Source organism: Ciconia boyciana, chromosome 5 (assembly GCF_034638445.1).
Source record: "Ciconia boyciana chromosome 5, ASM3463844v1, whole genome shotgun sequence".
Classification (NCBI taxonomy): domain Eukaryota; kingdom Metazoa; phylum Chordata; class Aves; order Ciconiiformes; family Ciconiidae; genus Ciconia; species Ciconia boyciana.
Window position 1 is genome coordinate 38,168,858 of NC_132938.1, and position 26,770 is coordinate 38,195,627.

The 26,770-nt window shown below is 40.6% G+C and overlaps 1 protein-coding gene across 5 annotated transcripts in view; it reads right to left on the reverse strand.

The window, feature by feature from the left end:
- Nucleotides 1-26,770, reverse strand: part of TENM3 (teneurin transmembrane protein 3) — a 503,184-nt gene that overhangs the window by 407,034 nt on the left and 69,380 nt on the right. For 2 of the 5 annotated variants that reach the window (XM_072861209.1, XM_072861205.1), the window contains exon 1: nucleotides 25,003-25,153. The exons of 1 other annotated variant lie outside the window; for it this stretch is intronic. The gene's annotated coding sequence lies outside the window, so the exon portion shown is untranslated. Of the gene's footprint in view, nucleotides 1-24,726; nucleotides 24,963-25,002; nucleotides 25,154-26,770 lie in introns of those variants that run through there. 2 more of the 5 variants (XM_072861210.1, XM_072861206.1) reach the window with 2 other exon arrangements.

Here is a 26,770-nt window from a genome sequence, read left to right on the forward strand (position 1 = left end):
CATGCAAATAAAACATTTTTGAGTTTCTGCACAACTGTATTCTATATTTTAAGCTTGTAAATAGATGCATAATACAGAATTAAATACTTATACATATAGTATTGAGTTCTACAATTACATAATACCTGCATATACAAGTATTTATGCACACACACAATTACACATGTAATAATACACGCTAAATATACTGTTCTTATAAGATACTTTAAAAATATGCCAGATAATATCAATATGATTGCTCTGAAAAAAGTGAAACAGAATTAAGAACTGTACCCTACTCATTATTCTAAAATAGAAAGTCTAGAAAGGTGAATGACAAGTTAACTCACGTGATGTACCTGCTAAATTTAACAGAAATATCTAATTTTTTGGGGTGTTGTAGGGCAGGTAATTGCAAAAGTAGATAAGGAACTGAAAATCCCATTCCCTAAAAATAAGGCAATTCCTGCCTAGTCTAAAGTACGTACTCCTTTTTAAGTGTCACTATCTGAGTATCTCTCTCCTAGTTGTGAAGTCATTTATCCCTCCCAACCAGACCACAGAGCTTCCAAAAGACAAATATCCATCAAGTATGAGGCTGTTTACTGTTCGTTTATTCAATACCTTAAGAAGTGCCATGCTCTATGCTCTGATTAGTCATAATTACCTGACCTGATGAAGTGATCAGCAGAGAACAAGATGAGCCCTTTTCTGGAGCAAACATAAGAACCTTAATGTTAATAATATAGATGGAATTTAAACTAGAATAATGTTGCTAGCAAGTAATATTTTAAACCACTGCTAGTTGTGGTATCTGCAAAAAATAAGCTGGGTTGGACTGGAAGTGAGAACAGGAGCTCTGCTCCCCATTACTCCCCTACAGCTAATAACATGCCAGACTCTCTGCATTTATCTCTTGCTGTAATGCTGTTCCCATAAGGACATCTATAGGCAGAGCTGACAGAAGATTCTTTGGCAGGGCAACTTCTTTAGAAATGCCAGCCAGCCACAATCAAAAGACACAAGACATTCAGGTGGATGTTCAAAAAAATATCCGTGAACCATTATAATACCTTTCAACAGGCAATAATATTTGTGTGTAAATTATGAGAGTTACTATATATCCATTCATTAAGATTGAAGGATTACTATTTCCACACACACAGTTCCCAGTTATATGTTATGAAAGATGGAGCTTTAAAATTAATTTTGAAATAAAAGTGAAAACCAGCAAATATTGCTAAGTTCACCAAGAAAACCCAAAGCATTGATTTTTTTTCCTAATCATCTAAAAAAACAAGTCCAATATGAAACATTTTTCTGTATCTTCTTAATGCAACACGTAACAAGCATCAGTGAAAACACTGCTTCAGTCACTTAAAGATTTACACAGTCTGTAATATGGTTGACTAATAAGATTCTATTATAGCTACTGATTGAATACCTCTAAGAGGGCTTTTTTTTTTTAAAACTTGGAACAAGATCAAAATGCTTGCAGATTTCGGATTGCTATTAGACACAATAATTATATGCTAAACTAATTACAACTAAAGCAAAACCTGACTTACAACTAATTAAATTTTATTGCATGAAAATAAAGCATAGTCCTTATTTAACACAGGGCACAGCTATAAATGTTTACAAACTCACCAGTCTGTGTATTTATTTCAAGCAAAATATCTAGGTCACACTGAAAAGTTGGAACATGGCATGATTTGGACAACTAGCCAGCTTTATAAAGTCATTCATATGCAAGACAATAAAAATCAGATCAATATTCCTAAAATTGTTGCTTATACTGCTAAGAAGCAAACCTAAATGAGAAATTCTCCATTAACATCCTATTTCATTTTCATACTGTCCTGGTTTCAGCTGAGATAGAGTTAATTTTCTTTATAGTGGCTGGTATGGGGCTATGTTTTGGATTTGTGCTGAAAACAGTGTTGATAATACAGAGATGTTTTAGTTGTTGCTGCACTAGTCAAGGACTTCTCAGCTTCCCGTGCTCTGCCAGGTGCACAAGAAGCTGGGAGGGGACCCAGCCAGGACAGGTGACCCAGACTGGCCAAAGGGCTATTCCATACCATATGACATCATGCTCAGTATATAAAGCTGGGGAAGAAGAAGGAAGGGGGGACGTTCGGAGTGATGGCGTTTGTCTTCCTTGGGAAGATCTCCATTGCAGTTTTACAACAAGGATCAGGTTTAAATTTCAGAAGTAGATAAGCAACTTAGGAGCTTAAGTTCAATTATCAAGGCTTAGAGCTAGATCTTTTTTAAAAGCTTATTCAGACCTATAAAGATGCTGACAGGGAGCTTCCACTGAATATGAAGTTAGATATTTTAGTTTAAAATCCCACTGCTTGTCCAGCTCTCATATGGAAACAGTATTTTTAATTTTAGCAGAACACTAGCATGCTTGTACAAGCCTAAGTAAATAAATCAATGCTTCTAGCAGAAGAGAGAAAAGCAAGAGGATTTAGACATCAAGAAGGAAGGGTGAATATGATCTCAAAGAGCAGAGAAAACAGAGACTGAAAGAACCAGCTGCGATCACCAGACACTGAAGTTAAGCAGGAACAGGCCGTAGCTTTCTCGTGGTTTTACAGACTCTTTACAGAATACTGAAAAGTGTTGTTCTCATTTTACTATTATCAAGCTATTTCTGCTGAGTTTATACCTCTGCTAAATTTTTTCCTGCCCTCCTCCCCTTAGGAACCAAGGGTACCACTACCATACCAACATTTGCTTGTGTGCTTGTTGATCTTGTCACAAAATCCTAGGTTTCTTAACAAATGATGTATAATTTAGAGATTTTCTTAATGTAACAATTTATGTGAGAATTTAAGATTTCATTAAAGAATTTTAAAAAAAAACCAGTAAATATCCTTCACAAAGATAAAGATGATCTCAAAGCCTCAAAACCTAAGTGCAAACTAAACTTTCATGTGCTCCACTTCAATTCTCTCCCATCCACTCCTATCAATCATACAATCTCCACGTGTAAAATAGCTGACACTGTCCGTCCCTTCAAATCATGTACCTCTAAAATCAGCTTCCTACCAGAAATGCCTTGTAAGTATATAAATGTTTTAGGACATGACAATTATGAAAAGTATCTTGTCTCCCCCTCCATCATCTAAAACTTCTCATCAGATGGCACAAACAGAAAGTGACAGAATGGAATAGCAAGGGGAAGGGGCTAGCATTTAAGCAATTTTATGAACAGCATAGTTGATTAACCCTGGTTTGCCTACAGATATCTCTAGTCTTTTCTTGTCTCTCCATATAGCTCATGCTATAGGGAACTGTTAAGGTGTCTCCCCTCTACCAAGCCACCTGGACTCAAACATTATGAGAACTCAGTGCCTTTGGAATCTTTTTCTGACTCCCATGTTTGTTTGAAATTGGCTAACAGGTTCCAATTATCACAACAGGACTGATGCACACATGGTAGGATCATGTCAACTGTGTTTCTTTAGAAAACCCAGCTAAAAATATAGAAGGAAACAATGAGCTCAGGGAATAATAAAGCAGATGAATAAAGGAAAAAAGAGTAGCTATTTGAGAAGCAAAACATCATACAGAATGAAGAACACAAGGAGGAGCAGGAAAAAAGAACAGAAAAATATGAGAAGAAAAGCAATCACCTAACTGCTTCAGTTACACCTATGCATTCTGCGTGCATATGCTTCCCATGTTTTATCACATTTCACTGAAAAACATGCTGGTTTTGTCTGAGCAGAAGAAAGGCATCTAACTATTGAATAAGCAGGGAAGTTAATAAAGCAGATATTCTGAAACAATGTTATGCATCAATGCACTTGTATAACAAACTTTTAAATAGAACCATGATCCCCTCCCTATTGAAGATTTTCATCAACTCGGTTCAACTTATTTGCAGCAGCCAGAAACCACCAGGGGCTTGCTACCTTAACTTTAATTTCCTAAAAAATGTTTACTTTCTTCCAGATGGCAAGATTAAATTACATAAACACTGTCAGCAAGTTGAATCCTCAACTGTATTCATTTCCACCACAGAAGCTTCAAAACCATCTATAATTTTGTTACTGATGTTTGGAAACAGCTGTAGCTGACACGGCTATGTGGTGTATATGCCAGCATTAAAGGATTAAATATTCTTAACCCCCAGTGGAACAAACCTGCTCTATTAGCAAGACATAGTGTAAGGTATGTCAGAGACTATTACTACAATAGAGATGTCTTATTAGTTCATTGATAAACAAAAAGGTTAAAGATGCTGTATTTGGCTTTCCTCTGGAGAAATGCTGGGGGAGGGCTGGAATTTAAGACATACTTGTATTTTCAAATATCACGTGGTTTGAGGGACATATTAAGGTATAACAGCTATAGAAAAATCTGGTTTTAGATAATTTTATGCAATCTTAAAACAACAACATCATGCAGTTCTACAAAAGGAACTTCAGAAAAAATAAAAATATTATGTTCCATTTTCTGTGTGTGCTTATATAAAAACATGATTTATACAAACAATGTATCATATGAGTAAATCAAAGTGCATACTTATGAATAGTCTTTCTTGGGAAGGATCCTTGATATGACCAACTGCCCCAGGTACATTACTGAAACCAAAAACCGTGCTGATAGGAGTTGGAGCTCCTAATATCTTCACCTAAGTCAGAAAGGTCAAAGGCCAGGAATCAGTTGCAAAGCTCTCTACTTCAGGCTTGTAGTTAGACGACTGATGAATGGAGCAACAACTTATCATCATTAGGAAAAAACCAAGCAGTCCAGTACAGCCAGGAAGGAAGATAGCCAGGAAGGAAAATGGCCATTCTACTTTGTTGCGACAGACACCTACCCACTTACTTGTGATCTCAGGCGGGCTGAGGGAGCAAGAACAGCTCCAGCTTTGATTGTGAATGGAATGAAAGACAGCATCTTTATAAAATTATCTTACATGGATTAAAGTAATTAATAAAGCCGTGGCTTTTTATACACACTCTACACATATACACTTTCTGTACACTGAGCACATACGCAAGTCTCAAAGCACTGTTCTATACACATTCCTGACCCTCCTATTTCATGGCATTTTCACATTAAGGTGGGTAGAAGAAGATATTTATAAGTAATGTTGCAATTTCCCTGTCTACATTTGTTTAAAAGAACCTCCTTTATAAAATGTGCCTGATCCTAAATTGTCCACATCAACAAGAGCCTTCTCTCCAGCTTGAATGGGAACAGAGGTAGGTCCCATTGCTGTGGAAAAATGGGAAGTGGAAGAAAAAACTGCATATGAGCAACACGATTCCAGGTACCTTATTGGACTACGGTGGGTTGACCCTGGCTGGATGCCAGGTGCCCACCAAAGCCACTCTATCACTCCCCCTGCTCAGCTGCACAGGGGAGAGAAAATATAACGAAAGGCTCATGGGTCAAGATAAGGGCAGGGAGAGATCACTCACCAATTACCATCACGGGCAAAAGAGACTTGACTTGAGGAAATTAGTTTAATTTATTGCCAATCAAATCAGAGTAGGATAATGAGAAATCAAACCGAACTTTAAAACACCTTCCCCTCACCCCTCCCTTCTTCCCGGGCTCCACTTCACTCACGATTTTCTCTACCTCCTCCCCCTCAGTGGCGCAGGGGACAGGGAATGGGGGTTGCAGTCAGTTCATCATGCCTTGTCTCCTTCCTCCTCAGGGGGAGGACTCCTCACACTCTTCCTTCCCCTGCTCCAGCGTGGGGTCCCTCCCACAGGAAACAGTCCTCCACGAACTGCTCCAGCATGGGTCCCTTCCACAGGGTGCAGTCCTTCAGGAACAGACTGCCCCAGTGTGGGTCCCCCATGGGGGTCACAAGTCCTGCCAGCAAACCAGCATGGGCTCTTCTCTCCACAGGTCCTGCCAGGAGCCTGCTTCAGCTTGGGCTACCCAGAGTGTCACAGCCTCCTTTGGGCATTCACCTGCTCTGGCATGGGGTCCTCCATGGGCTGCAGATGGATATCTGCTCCACCATTAACCTCCATGGGCTGCAGGTGGATATCTGCTCCACCATTAACCTCCATGGGCTGCAGGGGCACAGCCTGCCTCACCATGGTCTTCACCACAGGCTGCAGGGGAATCTCTGCTCCAGCTCCTGCAGCATCTCCTCCCCTCCTTCTTCATGACCTTGGTGTCTGCAGGGCTGTTTCTCTCACATATTCTCACTCCTCTCTCTGGCTGCAATTGCTGTTGCACAGCAACTTTTCCCCACCCTTCTTAAATATGCTATCCCAGAGGCACTACCACCATCGCTGATGGGCTCGGCCTTGGCCAGCGGTGGGTCCGTCTTGGAGCCGGCTGGCATTGGCTCTATTGGACATAGGGGAAGCTTCTAGCAGCTTCTCCCTGTAGCCCCCAAACCCTTTGCTACCAAAACCTTGCCACGCAAACCCAATACACGGGAATTCTGTGAACTCTTGCAAAAATTAGATGATGAATTAGGGCTGCCCTAGAGAGTTCAGCATTTCAGCAGATCCCATGGAGAGCTCATTGGTCTTAGTAATACCAGAAATATTTTCTCCTTGCAGATGGCACAGCATTTTTCCTCTTAAATATTTCCTGAGGTACATTTTAAATTCAATATGTTTTTTCATTAGACTTTCATGTCTTCCCTTTTTCCTTTACTTTTCAATTCAGCTTTGGCTATTGCAAGAAAAGCTCTCTTGTTTATCTGCTTCCACCCTCCACTTGAACACTTCCAACCCCTTTCAGAGGGCTGCATGATATGGAAGAGTAAGAGACTCACCTTTTCCCACAGGCATTGCCAACCCACTTAATTCCAAATCTAAATGAGATTTAAAGATTTCATTTCCTCACTTTAACACATGAAGATCCAGGCTGTTCCTTTTGTCCCATCAATTTAGGGTACGCTCTGGCAGCGGAGACACTGAAAGCTGTGTTCTGGGGCATCAAAATGAACATCAGCAGGAACAGACTGTTCCATCAATTTCACCACCACTTTCCCTCAGATGCAAGCTGTTCAGTGCCCTGCCGTTGGGAGAAAGTTGTCCTGTGGCAAAATGCTATATGAAATATAATCACTATGATTAAAAAAATAAATTAATCTGCCTTAACTTATTTGAAATTTGGGGCTTTTTGCACATCTAATGTATCACATCCCAACTGTAATGCACAGTAACAATTTGGAGGAAGAAACAGGATAGCAGAGTAGTGGAACAGGTATCTATAACATTACTAGTTTTCTTTGTAAATGCTTATATGCTTATATAATTGCTTGCATGCTATATGAATAAGTAGAAATATTTTCTTAGTGACATAATACTCTAAAAAGAATAAGCTGGTGATTTACAAAGACTAGCTTTGTTTCTTTTCAAATCCAATATATCCCTATATCTCATATTTCTGCAATCTAAGGTAAAAAATGATGTTTACACAAAGTATTTTGAAACAGAAAAATGTAGACTCTGCAGAAGGCACAGGCAACCTGATTTACAAAGAAAACAGCATATAAAATGACCCCTGTATCAAAGTTAGAGCAGATGCACACTTGCAAGGTCACTCTACCATCGCTGTTCAGACTAGGTCAGCTTTTGAAGACATATTACTTCAAGCATGCTTGTTACCCTGACACAGACCTCACAGGCATATGTCTACCTTCATACTAGACAGCTTAACTAAAATGTCCTTATTGCTTAAGAAGGACACAGTACCCTACACTGACAGTCCAATACTTACATACATGCACAATAGCAATTTCAGTTGGCAGATACTCTCACGTTCAGACTTTTGAGTTACTAAAACAATCAACTAGCCAAACACCTCAATTCCTCACCTCAGGAGGAAATCCTTCTGTTTCACTAAAATCGTGGGGACTGGGCTGTATCATTATGATTCACATGGATATCAGCAGATGCAATCAGCTGGTCCTCAAATCCGGCAAAGTCTGAAAAACCATCTAATATAATTGCTTGGCATCAGTGCCAGAACTGTATGACTTCTCCTGCGGCCCATTGCGTTTATTAACCCCACGCCAACTGAGCAAGCTTTTACCTCTGTCCTGAACACACCCACTCCTTGTGCAATAGCAGTAAGAAACTCCACCTCCGGGAGTTCATTGTGCAGAGTGCAAAGCCCCTCTAGGCACTTCAAAGTCTAAAACGAGAAATAACAACTACAATAGCTAAACAGGATCACCAGGTATTCACGTATCCAGAAACACATATTACATTAAACATTTCAGCAATGCTAGACACTAAAAACTCTACAGTCAGACAGATGTTCTGTACATCACTTCAAAATAAGAAGTGCACGTGGAAATGAGAAAGCAGTAAAAAAATGACACTAAAAAAAATGGAGAAAAGAATAAGGATTTAAATCAAACTGACATTGAGCCAGAGTAGCCTACAAAAGTTAAGCTGAAAGAGCCACAAAATAATCTAGCCATCCTTATGGACAAATCAAAACCAACCATCTCAGACACGTACCGCAAATCATTAATGGTCAGCTGACAGTAGGAGAGAGAGAAAGGCCATTTCTTAGAACTGAAATTCAATTTTCTGACTCTTTTCTGGAGGACAATGCATTCATTCCAGTGCCTTCTGAACAGTGACCCATGGACCAAAGCAATACGCAAAGCTGCGGTTCATGATTCACAGTTCACCATGGGCGAATGATTCTCTTCCTACAGACAGCTTAAAAATCTTACTTCTCTAATCTTACTTTTCCAAGTTGCTCCAAGGACATTGCATAACTGAAATCAGAGGAAAGGTGATGGATGAAACATTCTCTCTGTTAAAATAAGCTGTCCTTAATCTCACAAAGCACAGGAGACTTTGGAGACTAAATGTTTTAAGCACTAAATGAGTATGCCTTTTTCATCTTGGTTGTTGTCTGAGAACTTTCTAAACTTACAATGAATGCATCACCCTATCGGGAATTCTCAAAAGACTTTTTTTCCCCCCTGTGGAACAATAATCCCTTCTGGTGAGCTGCATCCTCCACCCCTAGCCTTTTCACACAGAGAGGAGGAAGGGGGCATGACAGACGCAGATTACAGACCTGAAGATGCTGAGCACTGCACGCAATCTTCCCCTGGCTCCAGGGGAGTACCACTCAACTGGGGGCTCAACTGCCTCCATCCAGTCTCTTTCACCCATGCACAGTTCAGCCACTATTTGAAACCAGGTTAACATTAACTACGCCAGTCAGTAAACTGGTAAGAGGGGGTAAAAAACAATTAGGACTCAACAATACGCATGTAGACTAGAACAACACCTGCTCAGCCTGGGTTCACAAGACAAAAAGGAGAAAAATTCCAGAATTATCATTGTTTTATTAGACACCACAGTTTTATTCTTCTTTTGAATAGGTAACTCACATTGGTTCATGAGTGATACACGCTGCTTTGCATCATTATCTTTTCTTTCAACGCTCCCTTACAGAGAAGCATGCTCAGGCTTCAAATATTATCAGTATCTTTACCTTTCTAATGTTTCCTTTCCTTGATAACGAGACAACATCAAAATTCTCTTAAGTTGCAGCTATAAATAAAAAAGTAAGCTTGTGATACAGAAAGGGAACCTAAGAAATTATTTAAAAATATAATATTTAAATTAAAAGTTAATTATTTCTTACTACTAGTAGATTCTAAGTCAGAGAAATATGTTCATATAGTTGTTAAATGCACTTTTTATACTTTTGAGGGAATGGGGGGAGATAAAGTTTAATTTTACACTCATTTTAACTGCGATCTATACAAATCTGTGAAGTCAACTACCTAATAACAGCTCTGTAACACCAAAACAACAGACTTCTATTAGCCAAATTAAAGGATGTTCTCAGTGAGTGACTAGATACAAAACATTTCACCTCAATGACTTTTTTTGTCTTTGGTTCATAGCTTTATAGGGTAAGATGCAACTAAGAAAAAAGCAACAAATCTACATTCAGAAGGCGCACTGTGCACCTTCATGGGAACATTTTTGAGACTACTTAATTTAAGGCCATGTCTGTGCTACCACATGCACTTAAAAACATTCACTGTTTTCACTGATGGCAGCAGCAAGAAACTCCTAGTATTAAAATGCGTGAGCTGCTGAGACTGTCACCTAAAAACATTAACAACATGGTTAGTCAGCACCTCGCTTCTTCAAATATAGCCAGCAAAGCTTTGCAAGGAAATTTAATCATACTGGAATTAGGAAGCAGCACTGGTGGGTGATTTTAAAACCAAGGGAATTGAATGAAAATGTCTTCCGCTTTGAAGCATGGCCATATTTGAGGACAAGCAACTCAAAACCACAGCTTGACACATTATCTTCATTCTATACAGAAGTATGTGTGACTGGTTCCAGAAAACTGTAAGACAAATTAATGCACCAAGTCAAAATTACGGGCAAGCCAAAAATAAGCCTATAAAGAATATGAACCATCTTCCACACAGCCTAATTAGGAGTCAGGTTATGAGGGCTCTACTCATATGCTCTACTCATACAAGTTCTTGTGGTCCTATAAGCAAACCATCTTTCATTGCCTCAGTGTTCAGGTCTGTAAAATAAGGGTAAACTTCATAGGTTTTATCACACCTAATAAACTCCACTGGTAACGTTTATTCATGAACTACTGAAAAGGGGTTGTAGTGACAGTTGTGTTTCAACCTGTAACGACAGCAGTCATTCTGCTCTTACTGGGGGGGAGACAAGCATACACGCCTTTAGAGGGCAGGCCCAGGATACCCATGTATACAAGAAGAATCTGCTGAATTACATCAGAAACACTGTGCTGCTGCCAACATGAGAAATAAGGATTTTAATTTTTTTTTAATCTGCTATATTCAATTTTGGAACTGTTTACTTCACCACATTATTTTCATTTTCTATTTCTTCCCTTTGCATGTACAAAAGCAGCCCCATGTGATCCAGGACCACAATCTGACCCAAAGCTCAAACTGGCAACCGTTCCTCCACAGAGAAAGACAAAAAAAGTCAGATCCAAAAAGGGACACGCACACTTAGATTCAGGCTAGGAAGTAGGGAACATCCCTTACAAGCAGAAAGTGCCCACATTTTGCCCATCCTAGCTTTTTAATATATATGCACCCATGTCATAGTTACATGCTCACTTTAATCGGATATAATCTCTTTAAAATGTGCATTCCCAGCCTTCTTAGCAATTTCTTATTCCCACCTTTGGCTACCAATTCCTTCCTCTTGCCTGCCAGCACTAGCAACTGTACTGTGGCACCAAAACACAGTTCACAAATTGAGCTAGCAAAGACTAACTCAAAAAAAGGAAAAGGAACATTAACTTCGGGGGGGGGGGGGGGGGGGAATCTTTCAGATAGATAAATTCTGACTCAGCCCAAAGGCGTACCAGTAGTTGTGTCAGCACCAGGGCAGTGGCAGGAATGAAGGAAAAGGACACTTCTGGCAGATTAAAGGAAGCTGTAAGTTTCCCCCTTCTCAGATGCATGCCCTAAGCATCAGGCTGCAATGACACATCCCCCCTTCTTTGCCCTCTTCTGATCCAATGAATCTTTAAGCTCTTCATGGGAAGCAGAGCAACTTCAACAGGAAAAATAAAAGTATCAGCATCATAACCTATAGCTAAGTGATGATGACCTTCTCCAGGAAAAAAAAACAGGAACTGAACTGTGCTGCCTCAAAACAGCAAGGCTGCACAAGGCATAACCGTAAGTCCATCACAGGACGCAGAATTACCTGCTGTCACATCAGCTGGTACTAAAGGGTAGGGTTAAAGTGTGAAAAACCCCGTGAACCCCTTATATATCCACGTCTGGAAGGAGAAATAGGTGGGCTGAGGGAAAAGCTACATAAATAGCTGCACCTCCTCTCCTTGCAACCCTGAAGCCCAGCTCTAAACGATCAGCAAAGGCTTTGGGGGAAAGCTGCATTATGAAATATGGTTCTCTTTCAGGTTTGTTTCTCAGACAAAACAATCAATTCCAGGTTACTCTTTCCTTGAAAACTTCTGAGAGGCACAAACCACCGACAGGAGCATTGATAGCATTGACACTATACTGACAACATCTGTTTTTTTTAAAAAAAAACCCTTGAATACAGAAATGCATGGTCTAGAGAAATCAGCCCTCTTATGTTCTCTGTAAACGAGCGCTGATTGCTACGACATCCCTTCTGCTGCTGGTTGAACTCCTGGAGGATGACTGCAATTCGATTACAGAGCAAGGGAATCTCAGTATCATTGCTTTTCCTTCTATAAAACAGTGTGTATATATATATATATTTAAAAAATGTGGCCCTACTGTATGCATGCACACAAACAGTTGGCAGGGGTGGGTGGGGGGAAGGCAGTCTTGTATTTCAATTTCCTCTCTTTTATTTATGGTTTCTCTTGGTTAGCCTAGTCCCAAAAGTTTTCTGCTGTGATGCCGAGTATGAAACAAAGCAATTCACAGAGAGGAAAAACATAAGTTACAAACCCATTTCTAGGAACTCCTTTTCTCCTGTAGGCGTTTAATTTAGTAAGCCAGGAAAATGTAGGTGGTGTGCTACTCCTTTTTTAAAAATAATAAACTGAAAAGGCAGCCCTATCCTCCTTATATTCCTGCCCTGCACCTACCACTACACTGTGGCTGCCTGCTGAACTGGGTCAGTGAGCTGCCTACCAAACTGGCGAAAAATAAATAAAAATAAATAATATAAAAACAAGATTCTGAATGGTTATTTTTCAGCTGTACCGCTGCTCTGAATTCAGTATATGGCCAAGCAAACAGCTGAGCTTATACAAGGGAGAGGGCAACAGAGCGGAGGACAGGCTGTAAAGGGTGCAGGATGGCAATTTTTTTATTTTTAAAGGAAGTACTGTCAGCTTATGAAAGCTTAAAAAGTTAATCAAACCAAAGCCTTACTGTTTTTTAAGACAGTTATGAACTGCCATAGAGGAGACAAAAGAACAAGTAGTTCCTGTGCTTGCCACACAAAAATCATAACACCCATCTTCTGGAAGTAGAAATTGGTATCTAACAGTTGATTTCAGCCATCAAGGAGAAATATAACAGGGCTGAGTGAAAGACTCATGCAAATGGCACAGTAAAGGAGGAAGAAGAAATACTAAGACCAAGCTTTCGGAATCCCTAGTACTTCTGATTTGTAGAATATGAAATTAAACTAAATATGTTGGTAATGTTATGAGGAAAAAAAGTCTACAGCCATTGTCTACCTACATTTTTGAAAATATCGATGAGCTAGAAGAGTTTTAATAGTTAAGTGCACTTAACCCAATTTTTGCACATTTTCTAATTTAAAATTCTTTTAATTGCATGTAGCAAAAATATTCAAAATAGCAGCAGATACAGTGCTTATCAGTTAATCTGTTTATAATGAAATAATGTATAAACATGAAAAGTTCTATATATTTGCAGCCACATTTGTTTCTAATGTGCAGTTCATGTATGTTAATGTAGAAGTCAAGGTCTTATTGAGACCTGGTGATAATATTCAACCTACAAATTGATGATGAAACAACAGTTTGGAAATATCTATAATGTGATTTCAGTTATAACGTTAAGAAAAAAAGCAAAACTGAAAATAATGATTTTAGTTCCAGTTAAAGAAACCCTTAACATCCACACTATTTTTACGATGCTCTCATAGCTGTTGATGCAGTTTTGGTTGAGGCAGTATGTATGAAATCCAGTCTGTTTAGCTTAGATCACTAAACTGAGCCTACGCTTTAGGCACCTCACAAAGCAGCACTACTGCAGTAAGTGTCCAACTTTCAAAGCAATGGAGAGAAGGTCATGACATGCCTAAAAGACCTTCACAAAGATAGCCTGTTTGGGTGCCTAACCTCAGGCAGACAAGATCCCTTGTAGGCTGTTTCATTTCTTTTCCTCCGCTGAGTGGGTATGAAACTGAAGCACTGCAGAGAAAGTGCTTCATAAGGCACCTGCCTTTAGGTTTCAGTTAACTGCTTGTGCTCAGTGGACTACAGCCCACACCGCTTCAGTTCAGGTACCTAATTGCTGTTCAATTCCATGTTAAGTAAATGCTTTCAAGTCTGATCTATAGATTGTGAGTGTTTTTACATCAATATGACATCTGGTGATGTAGCTTCGGTTTAGGCATTGTGCTACATGTAAACAGAGGCTCTTTACATCCAAAAAGTTGGGAGTTAGAGAACAATCTTTTTATTATTATTTCACTAATGTTAAAAAAAACAGCCTTGTAACTTGTTACTTTTGTCCATTCTATCACAAACCACATGAAAAAAATTAACGTTAGAAAAAACTACAGATTTGAGATTCTCATATTAAGTCAGTTGATATCATCTTTAATCCAGTCTCATAATAAAAACCTCAACAAAAAGCTGTTAATCTGGGTTCCACACATGATGTTGCCCATAAACAGTAATGCTAGCTATTGTGCACTTAATATAAACCAGTAAACTTAAATTCTGTCAGGTCAGCATTGTGTAATACTTAGCAGGTATGTGTACTAAAATTAAGCTATTTTTTTCTTTCTTAACATTTGAATTAATTTCATCAAGTTTCCAGTGCAGGGCAACTTACTGCACCTAACAATGATTCTAGAGTTTGAAATAAGTGCTCAAAAAAGAATTTTTAATACAGTTCTTTTTTGTGATTAACGTATAAAAAAAAAAAGAGCTGACTTCCAAAGGTAAAACAGCTCTTTTCAAGGAATACCTTGAAGTTTCTAACACAGAGGGTCCTCATTGTGCTTGTCCACTCCCACAAATCCTCTTGATGAGTTAATAGGAACTATCTTATACAAGCAAGGTGGATAAAAACTTGCCCTACAACAGGTTATAAAACAGTAACATCAGTTCATTAAAACTGATTAAAACAGGAATACTATGATTTTAATTCTGAGCCCATTAAACTGAACTATTCTTGCAAATGCGGTCAATGGAATTAGCATTGGCAACACTGAATTCAGCTGTGATGCCCAACTAGTAAATTCGACATCCCCAAGAAGGATTGCAAGGAATGCAGCCAGCAGGCATGGAATCACAGCATAATTTAGGTTGGAAAGGACTTCTGGAGGTCATCTTGTCCAAAACCCTGCTTAAAGCTGGTCTAATTGAATCAGGTCTGTGCTAGTAAAAAGTCTTTACCTCTAAATCAGGAAGCTGGAAGCAACGCGCTCCTTGGGAACGGTCCCAAGCACACCAGTCTTAACTGCAGAACCATGCCCAAGAATTGTTTGGGGGAACATGAATTGGTACAGATCAAAATGCTATAAGGGTGCTCTTTAAGAGTTAAGCCATATAGATGATTGTGTCCCAGCATGTGGGAAAGTTACAGCACAGTGTTTAATACGGTAGTATAGGCATAACCTCACCGTGCCCCCTTTTGGACAAATGTGCTCTTTTGTGTGGTCCAGCAAATAAACAGTCATTGGACCTGCTTATTGGAAATGCTGGGGGTGGAGGGGTGGAAATGACCCCTCCATATGTTCAACAATAAGGTTTGACTGAGGAGCAGAGTGCAGTCAGACCGCTCAGTGCTTTATGGTCTCTCCGTAAAAAATGAACAGTTCATCAAGTCATTTCTAGTCAAGTATTTACTAAAAAAATGCAATGCAAAGATAGACTTATACCAAAGGTTATGGGCAGGGTGTGTAATCCAGTATCAAGAAAAAAAAAAAGAAGAAAAAACATGCTGATTATTCTCAAACTCTCCTCATCTTAAACAGACTATCCTCTGAAAGCAATGAGCCTAAGCCTATATTCCACTGATCACAGACACAATGCTTATTCACTACACAATCTCATTGAAGTCCCTGGAACTACCAACTGAATAGATTTAGAGATTTGCAGAATTAGACTCAACAACAAACACATCAAAACCACCCCATTTCTTATTTTTGTCCTAAACTCACACTTAAGAATTCAGAAGCTGAGTTCAAGAAAATCTGTATGCCCTGTAACTCACATGATAAAAACATAATACTTGTAATTTAAGAAGAAAAACTGAGGTACTCACAGGTAAAAAAAATTAAATAAAATAGTCTTGTATTTTCTGCTTTCTTTGAAAAATAAGGCTTTCAAATGAAAAATCAAGATGATTCTACTGGCATTGTAACTCTCCCTGGATAAATAAAATCTGATACAATAATGATCACAGCAAAGCAACCAACACAAAACTTTGCATCAAATAAGTAAATGCAAAATGCTCTTCTCTAGATTGTTGAATTAATTTGAATGAGTGTCACCATTTTGACTGAATGAATTTGTTATTTTGGCCCTCAGGAATTCTACCTCCTATTGACGACATGTTACGGGGAGAGCAGGGAGGAACATCACCACTCGCATCCCTTTTTTAGTGACAATGTTTAAAATCTCTAACAGAGTTAAAACATCTTGTTTCAAAAAAAATGCTTCTATAAAACACTAGAAGATATTAAATTTCTATTACTAATTCTGCACTGAATAAGTGACAGTTGACTTATGCAGTTAATATTAAATTTAGTAATTAAATACACGTCCATATTGCATGCAGCCTAGCTGGAATTCACTACATTAAACACACTAATTAATTTGGTCATGGTGTGTTTTGTATTATAATTCAGCATTTATTTATGAGGCCCACATATTCAGTTTACTGAATTTAATGACTGCACTGTTCTTAAACATATCATTAGAAGTGCTAACATTTTGTATCATTAACCCTGTATCATTTCACAATTAACATAAAATTATCAAAAGAATAATACAAATGGCTATGCACTTTTAAGACACTTAAAACATTTCTGAATGTAATTATAACTATTTCATGCCAAGTAAGAGTTGATATTCCTTTTTTACTCTGAGATATTCTTCACTCAAGAGAGAAAATAAAACCCCAGCTTTTCTGATCACTTATTACTTTTAAGTTTCCTTTAAGTCATTCATAGAAGTATTTCTGAGTTATCATACATTTAGACAGATTGCTACCTCTTATTGACTGCAAGAAATACGTGAAAGATGAAAACAGGCCACAAACATGAATATTTCATTACAAGGCGTGTCTTCTTTCGTGGTCTAATAATACACAAATGACTGAAAAACTTTATGAAAGGTGACGAGCATTTCTGCTCCCAGCATTCACTGAGATGTCACTATGGGACCTCAGACCCTAAGTGTTTCAGGTTTGTCGACACCTCCCAACATATTGGCCTCTGCTGAAATCACACACTTCTGCAATTGTCAGACAAACCGGGGGGGAGGGGGGGGGGGAATCCTCCTATAATTTTGTACTGTAGCGCTTACTAAGTCAAACTGTATTCAATGGTCAATGCACATGCACATACACATATATATTTTTAAAAGCTGCCAGAAAAGGTTTTCATTCATCTGCCAGCAATTTATATCAAAATCAAATTATTACATTTTTAATTGTCTAATCTTCAAAAGGTGTGTGCATTACTATTGCAAGCAGCAAAGCAAGGTATGAAAAAGAATCCTTCCTACCATCTATACAATCTCACTCACACACGAAGTCATCTCTTAAATCAGGCCCAAAACAAAAATGAGAAACTGTAATGCTAAAGGGCTCTCTGTTGCCCAAAGTCTTAATTTTCTAACTAGTTATGGATGAAGGGAAATCAAATTTGAAGACTTAACACCTATCAGTCTGACTTACCAAATGCAAGCTAGAACTCCTCAGCGTTCCCAACTATGTTTTTATTTGTTTGGTCTAAGCTCAGACAATCATTCGTGGAGACCTGGTATTTCTCAAGTTCCACCATTACTTAAAAAATATAATGTATCTGCCTTCGGAAATGGGAACAACTGTGAACAAACAGCAGTTTAGTAACTGCTGCCTGAATGTTAAGGCTTCCAATGACTTTGCCTTTGCTGCTAAAGCAATACACAAATGCTCGCAACTTGTAACCAAAATTTCAACCAGCTGATTTGTTGGAATATCAAATCTTTCCTCGGTTCCAGTTGCATAGGTTTGGATGACGCCACGCAACCTTTTGACATTGAAATCAAGAATATCTCTTAAGGGGAGTAGGGAGACATCAAGTACTTCATATATTCAGTAGCATGAACAAAGAATGTCTTTCTAAGAAAAATTGATTTAAATAACATGAATTATTTTCTGCTATGCCAAGTTCACTAACAGAAGGAGATTTTTTTTCTTTCTTCGTGGAAAATAATGTCTGAGCCACAGCGCTTTTCAGGGGCACCAAAGCCTATTCAAATTAGCAATGTATTTTATAACAGGGAAGACAAACTGTTAACAAAAAAAGAACAGTTAAAGTGAAGTCTAAATTGAAAGCATTTCATGAGTATAAGCCCTACACTTCATCATCTGCAAGGTAAATGACAATGTCTTCACTGAGGTGAGTAGAGCTATGCTGGTTTGCTTTAGCTGAGCATGTCGTAGCTTCACAAACCTTCACGCTCTCATTCATAAAAACAAAACTACTCCACCTACCCAAGCTTTCTGAATGTATAGACGGTAACATAGCTGAGAGGAAAAATGTTAGCAATACAATCTGGCTTTAGATTTTTGTTAGACAACTGTGATACTATTCACTTTTATGAAGCTGCTCAGCGCTCATTAGTCTCATAAACATTACATCATTAGGAAAAGAGATTTGTAAATGAATGAACAATTTGCTGTGACAAGTAACGTTTGATATTTTTGTGTTAAAAGATGTATTATTGCTCCTGTCATTAGATTACAAACTTCTTGAGACAAGTGCTGGTCAGTTTATTTATGTGGCACTCTAAGCATAAAGTTTCAGTAGGATTTCTTTAAAAAGGTCAGACAAACGTTCAAAGAATTATAATGAGAATGGATGAGGTCTTTGAAGGACGATGCAGTCTTTCATTTGCTAATCTAAAGTACCACTTATTAGCAATGATGATTTCTTCAACCACTACACAGTCACCCACTCCATGACCCAGACAAAGTGTATCAAGGGCTTCTATGATTTAGGAAACTATTGTTGTATTACGGTAAATTGTGTGCTGATTACATTTTTTTCCCCTCTAAAAATTTTAACATGCAGCTATTACAACCCCTGCCAAGAAAAATATTTTAAATCTATATTTCACCAATTTTACCATCGACAGGAGTTTTCTTAAGACACTAAAATTGTCAAGACTGAAATAAGGAAATAAGACACATTAGTTCCTTTGTATGTTGGTTTAACTGCTGTCAAAAAATACTACTAGAAATTCAACACAACATTGGAAAATAACACCAGCAGCACTACTGATTTCAATACGATGCGTTCCAAGTTCCACACCAACAGAGCTTTTATGATATTTGTTGTTTTTCTGAACATTTTTCTATGCTGTCACAGGAAAATTAAAGTTGTAGTTAAGATTTTTGTAAACCGCTATTTTACACTTCTGTAATTCAGATGCAAAAATACAGATGTAAAGGTTAAATTTTGAATTTAAAGTATTTATAGAATATCGATTTTAGACTGTCATTTTAGAAAGATATTCTCCTTCCTTTTAAAATAAATTACTTGAAAGAGTAAACAAAGTTGGCAAACATGTTTTGCACTAAAAATTTCTGCAATCATTCCAGTGTTTTGCCAAGGGGCGGGGGACACACACACACAAAACAATGAACAAAACCCAGAGAAACAGAAACTCTATTATGACATAATTTTAATCCATAGCTAACACATGTTAAGATTCTGATTTGAAACATTTACCAGAAGTGTGTTAAAAAAATAAAAAACAGGAAAGTCAACAAAAATAATTTAACACGTCTTTTCTCATGTTGAAAACTGGTTTTGTTTTCTTTTATACATGAAGATTGCATTTGCAGTCCTGAAAGCCTATTGTAAAACTACACCAAAGTTGCTACTATAACATATTATGCACATTTAATATATGAAAAAGATTTTTAACACAAAGAGATGCTACAGACTCCCAGTTCAGTAGTACATAGCAATCCAGGTAATTTGCTGATTTCAGTGGATTTGCAGGGTACGTTGATCAGTGCTAAATTTAGTACAGCACTTTCCAATTTCTAGATTACTGTTCTGCTTTTTGTATTTCTAGGCACTAATGCTTACAATTAACTTTTCTACAGACACAAAGTTACACATCAAGTATCAACAACCTCAATCTGTTACAGACACAAGTTGCAAAATTTAAAATAATTAGGTCAGCTAGGCTTGAACTTATATGTTGGCTTTCAGTCTAAATTTGAAAAGCATGCCCGCTCCTTTGCAAAACCCATGGTGTATATCAGCACAAAACAGTTCCAGGCTTAAACTACTTTTCTATCTTGTGTCATCCAAGCATCACCTTTGCGTAAAAAGTATACAGTAAATATACTGTAGGATGAAAGTTGTACCATGCAGACAGACCTCCATCTAAGAAGGTAATCAGAGACACAGTTTGTGTTGTAGTCTCTATTTAATAAGACATTTAAAAGATTATTCCCTTTGTATTAGTTCAGTAGCAGCTATTTCGGTTACAGTATTAAAATGAACCAGTACTGAAAATGTTTCTTCCACAGCAAAGGACTGAGCTAAGTGGTGTGGAGCACTTACAGCCTGGTATAAAAAACATTTTTTAATTTTATTAGCTTCTGATCTGCATAAGACCGGAAATATTTTTATGCAGTGCTTCAGCTGCAGTGTTCTGTATATTGTTTACACGCACGCTTAACTAAAAGACTCATGTAATTAGTTCAATATGCAAACTTAAAAAACCTACTGAATGCAATTAGCATGTCTTGCAAGAAATGCATACGTAACTACAATTTAGATTGAAATCACTATCCTGATAATAGATGCACACACATAAATCTTCTTAGAACAGTGTTTACTATTTTCAGAGGTTTCTCATCTTTTTTTGTTTGTTTGGCCTTTTTTACTTATTTTTCTCTCGCTATCGAGAAATCAGTTTTTCCTGAACTTTAAATATTTATGCATCACACTCAGCAGTAGCGTATGACCATATACTATTAGTTAAGAATGAAATAGTGGCAAAGCTGAGACCAGAAGGTGCACAGAGGGAATGTGCAAATATTTCAGTAGATATTGAAACAAGCACTATCCTTGCTACTTTTAAAAGAGAAAAGAAGAATTAGCACGTCTTTCATTACCTACGCAGGCAATATGCAGTAGACATACACCTTGTCATCTGAAACTAGCCTCATGAGTTTTCATTTCAAATCTAAAGCTATTCTACAAAATAATCTAGCAGACATGCATTGTTACAGTACATAGGGATGCACAAGGACACTATCTGTGCATTATACCTGTCACTCCAGACTGTATGTGAAGACCAATACCACAGTTTAAGGAACACCATTCAATACAGGTGTAGGGTTTTAGGTTGTGTTTTGGTTGTTTTTGTTTTGTTTTTTTTTTCTTCATAAAAGCACCCTATTGTTTCCTAACTACTGTGTTGAGCTTCAGTCAGGCCACAGAAAGGGCACTTGAGTCGCCTGACCCTGTACTCAAACTCTTGGAAGCCGTAACACTTGTTTTGAAACAAATCACCTCTGGAGATGGAGCAGGCTTGCTATCAATCACTAACAAGTTAATTCCACATAATAAGGCAGGTTTGGATGCAGACTGATACATTGTGAAATGCTGTATCTAAAATTGATTAGAACAGCACTCAAAATGAATGCAGCCCTCCAAACCACTTCTTTGCTCAGAGACATTAATCTCAATTATAAGGAGAGCTTCATAATGGTAATGCTTGGTATGAAAAAAGTATGAAATAAATCAGGTTTTATAAGACACAGCAATTAATCAGTTTTAGAACTAAGAAAAGGAAAGGTTGTTAAAGCAGCACATTTTTACAACAGTACTCTTCAAAGCCTCTGTAACCTCCAGAAAATTCAATGTTTAGGGTTTTGTTTTGTTTTAATTGCTCGGCTGACAGTGTGGATACCTACCCTAACTTTGGGTTTCTGACATATTTTACCACAAGCTAAAACTCTTTGCAAATAATACTACTCTATTAAAAAGTTAAAGCATTTATTTTAAGATCACAAGATACTTTTCAGCCTATGAAGAAGAATCGCGTGCAAGGATCCTGAAAGAACTTACTTATTTAACCAGTTAGCCTGGGAAGAAAAATTTATTTCATCAAACCAAACTCTTTACTATAACACACTAAAATTATTTCTGATAATTTTTTGTGCAGTTGATACTGCACAAACTTGCAGGAGCTGAAGTCATGTTACCACTACATTTGCTAAAACATGTATTCATTTAATAGAACAGATTATACAGTAAAGCTATTCTTAAAAGAATAATAATATTATATACATATGTTAATCTGATTAATAATCTCCAATGTGTAGTACCACAGTTCAAATCTGCCTCTAAGTCTTACACAAGTGCAACATTTTTTCAAAATCTTATGCAAGTATATTTTAAGATTTCTCTTTAAGAACTTTATATTTTCTTTTGTACACTGCCACAGAGATGAGTTTTCTGTAACAGAAATGCAGCATTCAGTACAGTAAATGCAGTATCACTATAAAATTAAAAGTACTTCTGACCTGAAGCCTTAGCATAAGTCTCTGGTGTTTTCTTTTAAGTCTATATAGCACAATGCCCCTTCACAAACAGCACCTGATCCTCCAAGTTGCTGAGCACTCTCAGTTTTTATTGGGCCCGATCCAAAACTGATGCAAGTCAGTGGGAGTTTTTGCATCAATCTACATGGGCATCAGTCTGCATAAGGCTCACTGATTTCAACTGGAGGTAAAGGTACTCGGTATCTTACTGAGCCGAGCCTATAATCTGTTAATTGTTGGGGCTAGGAGATGACAAAAACATACTTTCAGGTTGATTAATATTTCATTTTCTGATATTTTATGGGTTTCGTATCAAATAGCTGCTTATTAAAAGCTGCTATTGTGGATTGATTTGTAACTTTAAATCTAGTTTCTATTACTAAATCCTTTTTTCCCTTTTCCATTTGAACAGAGAATAATTACTCCTGGCTCAAAGAGATTTGACTGAAGTACCAGTCTTAACTTGCTAACTGGGTTATGAATGTTATTCTGCATTTGTTTCCTCCAATAAATATTAAACAGAAGAATCTTCTTAGCGTGGTCAAGTATTTCTTCTACCAAAACAATATCTTTCATCTCGGTGTTCACTCATGTAAACTCATTTCACTTTTTAATCTAATATTTCAGTACTGTTGGCTTTTTTCCCCTCCTCTAATTTACCAGACCACTGAAAATAACCCAGCAAGTTCATAACAGCAAAGCGAGGAACTGTAAAATAGTATTATTTTTCTCAACCTATTGTATTTTCCCCAAATGCAAGTGATATATTTTTCGTATATATTCATATCCGTATAGGGCCCATTCTTCCTAACCATTCTTACATTACATCAAAGTACACTTCATGAAAATCTTTCCTCATCTACAATATTAAACCAATCTCCTAGATATGAATGCATTAATAATTCTGAATAGCACTTGGATTATTTTAGAAGGGAAGAGCAGCTGTATTTTTCATCAGAGAGTGTCTTTAAGTGTTTTACAATTAACTCTTCTGTAAGATAACTGACCATAGACAAGCAATGTTTATACTTCAATATGCTCTTTACTAGACTGAATTTTAGGACATAAGCATCCACAAAATATTATCGTAACTCTTCAAAAGAACGATGCAAAATACTTTGCATGAAGAAGTATATATAAAATGCAGCAGGTAACAGCCAAACAGAACCAGACGAGCAACCAACTAAGAAGGCTTAACGTAAAGGACACATGATATTTAGAAAGTACGAAAATAAAACTGCTAAAGTTTTCTTATCAAAATGTATGTTAAATCTAAAAATTTAGATTAGCCTAGAACTAGATGATATCTTACAGAAATAGCTCCCATTAAAACTTTTCACGCCATGCGAGCGCATAAAGATGTCTTTTTGGGTATTTTATCTTGTTACATTACTTTGCTTTAAAGCAACTTCACAACATAAAACTTCAAGCCCACGGAACAACGCACCTGCTTCCTACATCCACCTACAAGAAAAAACCCACCAGATACCAGAAATGTTTGTAATTTCATGAGGGAGACCACCTCTTTCTCTCCCCAAGGCACAGTGGCATACAGTTTCTTTCGGTCACCGTGTGTTTTCGCTGCATAGTAACGCTATTCGCACTACAATTTATTGAACAAATCCTTGAAGACGCTATCCTTGACGGTTTTCCTCACAAACTCCCCTCCTTTAGCAGCAGAGCAGGTAAAACCCGGTAGTATTTCCAGAGTAGCAGACCACCCGGTAGTCTGTCACCGCCTGCAACCGTTTGACAAACACGTTGCCAGAGGACGAGACACAGGGAGGGAGAGCCCCGCGCACACGGACCCGAGGTAAACACGAACGAAGTTCAAAACCCACCATAAACTTACTAGGATGAGCTTTCGCACCTCCGCCCTCGCCGCTACGCTCCCCAGACAGAAGTACGGACACTTCCATTTATCTTCCGAGAGCGAGGAAGCCGACTTGGGAAAGCACCGAAACTGCTGCGGTGGCAAGTCCCACCGCCGCCCCACGCGGCCGGGAGCGCGCACACGCCCGCCGCGCGCACACGCCGCGGGTGGGGGGGGGGGGGCCCGCGCTGCGCCCCGGGGCGAGCGACCCCGCTCCCGCCACAGCGCGGGGCGCAGCCGGGTTGCTGCCGAGGCCGCGCAGCGCTGCTGGCTGAGCCAGCCCCCCCGCTCGCCTCCGCACCGCACCGCCGAGTTTCCACATCAAGTTGCGCCCCCGACCCCTCCCTCCAGCTCCCCCGCGCCCGCGTAGCCCTACCTGGGGCCGCGCTCCGGCCGCAGCCGCGCGTCCCGGGGCGCCCCGCGGCTCCCGCCCGCCGCAGGTCCCGCCGCTGGCGGTGTCACCGCGGGGAGGAGGGGGAGGGAAGGGTAGGGCAGGGCGGGCCGCCGCAACCCTCCGCCGTCCCCCGCGCACCGGCCCCCAGCCCGCTCACCCGCCCGCCCTCGGCCGCGGGGAGGGCAGCGGCAACGGCCGCGGCTCCCCGCTGCCGGCCGGCCGCCCCCGCGGACGCGGGGAGCGGAACGCGCCACTTACCGCGGGCGCGCTGCGAGCCTCGCCGCCTCCGCGCCCCGGCAGCAGCGCGGGGGAGAGCGGCGCACACCGGCACTTTGTCAGGCCGGCCGGGCGGGCGGGCGGGCGGGAGCGGAGGGCGGGAGAGAGCGGGGGGAGGGCCGGGGGCCGGGCGGGGGGAGGGCCACGAGTTGCTGTCCGCGCCCCCCGCCGCGGGGGCTTACGCGCCCCGCGGAGTTCACTTTCCCCGCCTCCTCCCCCGCCGGGGCGGGCAGGGAGTTTGGCCCCTCTTGTTGCGGGAGGGGAGGGCGAAGGTGCGCGCACGGCAACGTGCCGGGCGGGGGAGGAGCGCGGGGAGGAGCCGCCGCCGCCGCCGGCACCTACTTGCGCTGTAGCGCGGGGAACCCGGCCGAGGGCCCCGCCGCTCCCCCGCGCCGCCCCGGGACGGGACCCACCGGGCTGCGGCGCCTTTGCCTTCTGCCCTCCCCCCTCCCGGTTCGCGTGGAGTGCCGTGGCGTGGCACGGCACGGCGCGGCTCGGCTCCCACGCTGTGCCCAATCAGTGCATCCACGACGGCGGCGGTGATTTAGGGGTCATCCGCGAGCGGCACTTCAGGCTGATGAATGGCTCTCCGCAGCTTTCTGCCCTGATGAAGGTGTCTGCGTGCTCCTGATTGCAAACACTAATGAACTTACAGGGCTTCATTACGCATTCCCTCCTCCCGGCGGAGGCAGAACGCTTCCGTCCGCCGTGTTTTGTTTTCCGCGGGGACCTATTTATTTTTATGAGGCGAGGGGAGGAATTTGGGGACATAATCCGCGGCTCCCTCCAGCGCCGGTGCCGCGGCCAGCCCGCCCAGGCACCTCGCCCGCTGCCGGCAGCCGGGGCACGGCGGCGGTGGGGCCGCCCGGCAGCCCCGCGCCCGGGCAGGCCGGTGGGTGCCGGCGGGGCTCCCCGGCCCGGCAGCCCGCCCCTGGCACGGGCGGCCGCAGCCCCCCCGCCCCGGCCTCTCCTCCGCACTCCGGCAATTTTCGGAGTCAGGCGGGAGCCGGTGCCGAGTGACCTGATTACAGCTTAACCATCTGCTTTTAAAGCCGTTTCTCCCTCGCGTACAGCGGCGCTTCTGCGTGTTTTTCTCCCTGACTCCTCGGCATCCTCTCGACTCGAAGTAGTAGCTGTAACTTTTCACGCGCTGAGATGTTACCTATCTGTCTGTCTAGGACCGCTCTCTTTGTTACGCCTTTGTCCTTTCCTTTTACACTCAAAGGCGTTTCACACACGAGATGCGAAAGGCTCGGGGAAGTTAGACAGATGAGCAGCGTTGAACGCTGAGCTGGCTGCCCGCTGGAGTACTTTGATTTTCCAAACTTAAATTTATCTGCCACATCTCCGGCTCTGCAATGAAAGATGCGCGACTAGGCTACCTTAAACGCTCCCAAGGAAAATCCCCACATTCCCCGACCCGAAACGGCTGGAAATGCCTCCTAATCACAGAAACGTTACTGCAGGTGTTACCGACCAGCATTGCTAGGGGTGTAGCTATGGTCCGTCCAGCAGCTTTATCTCATACGCCAGTGTTTCACCCCCGTGCTCTCCGCTGCGTTTGTACTTTGCTAGGCTCGACCTGAGGGGCAAGGTCCCTGGGTATCGGAACCGATTCCACAGTGCTGAGATCAGCGTTTGAGAATTAGGGCAGGCACTGCGCACACACACGCTCAAACTGCCAGCCTCACAAGGCACCGCTGTGCAGCAAGTGTAGCAGAAAGCCACAAATGTTTGAAGCATTTTTAAG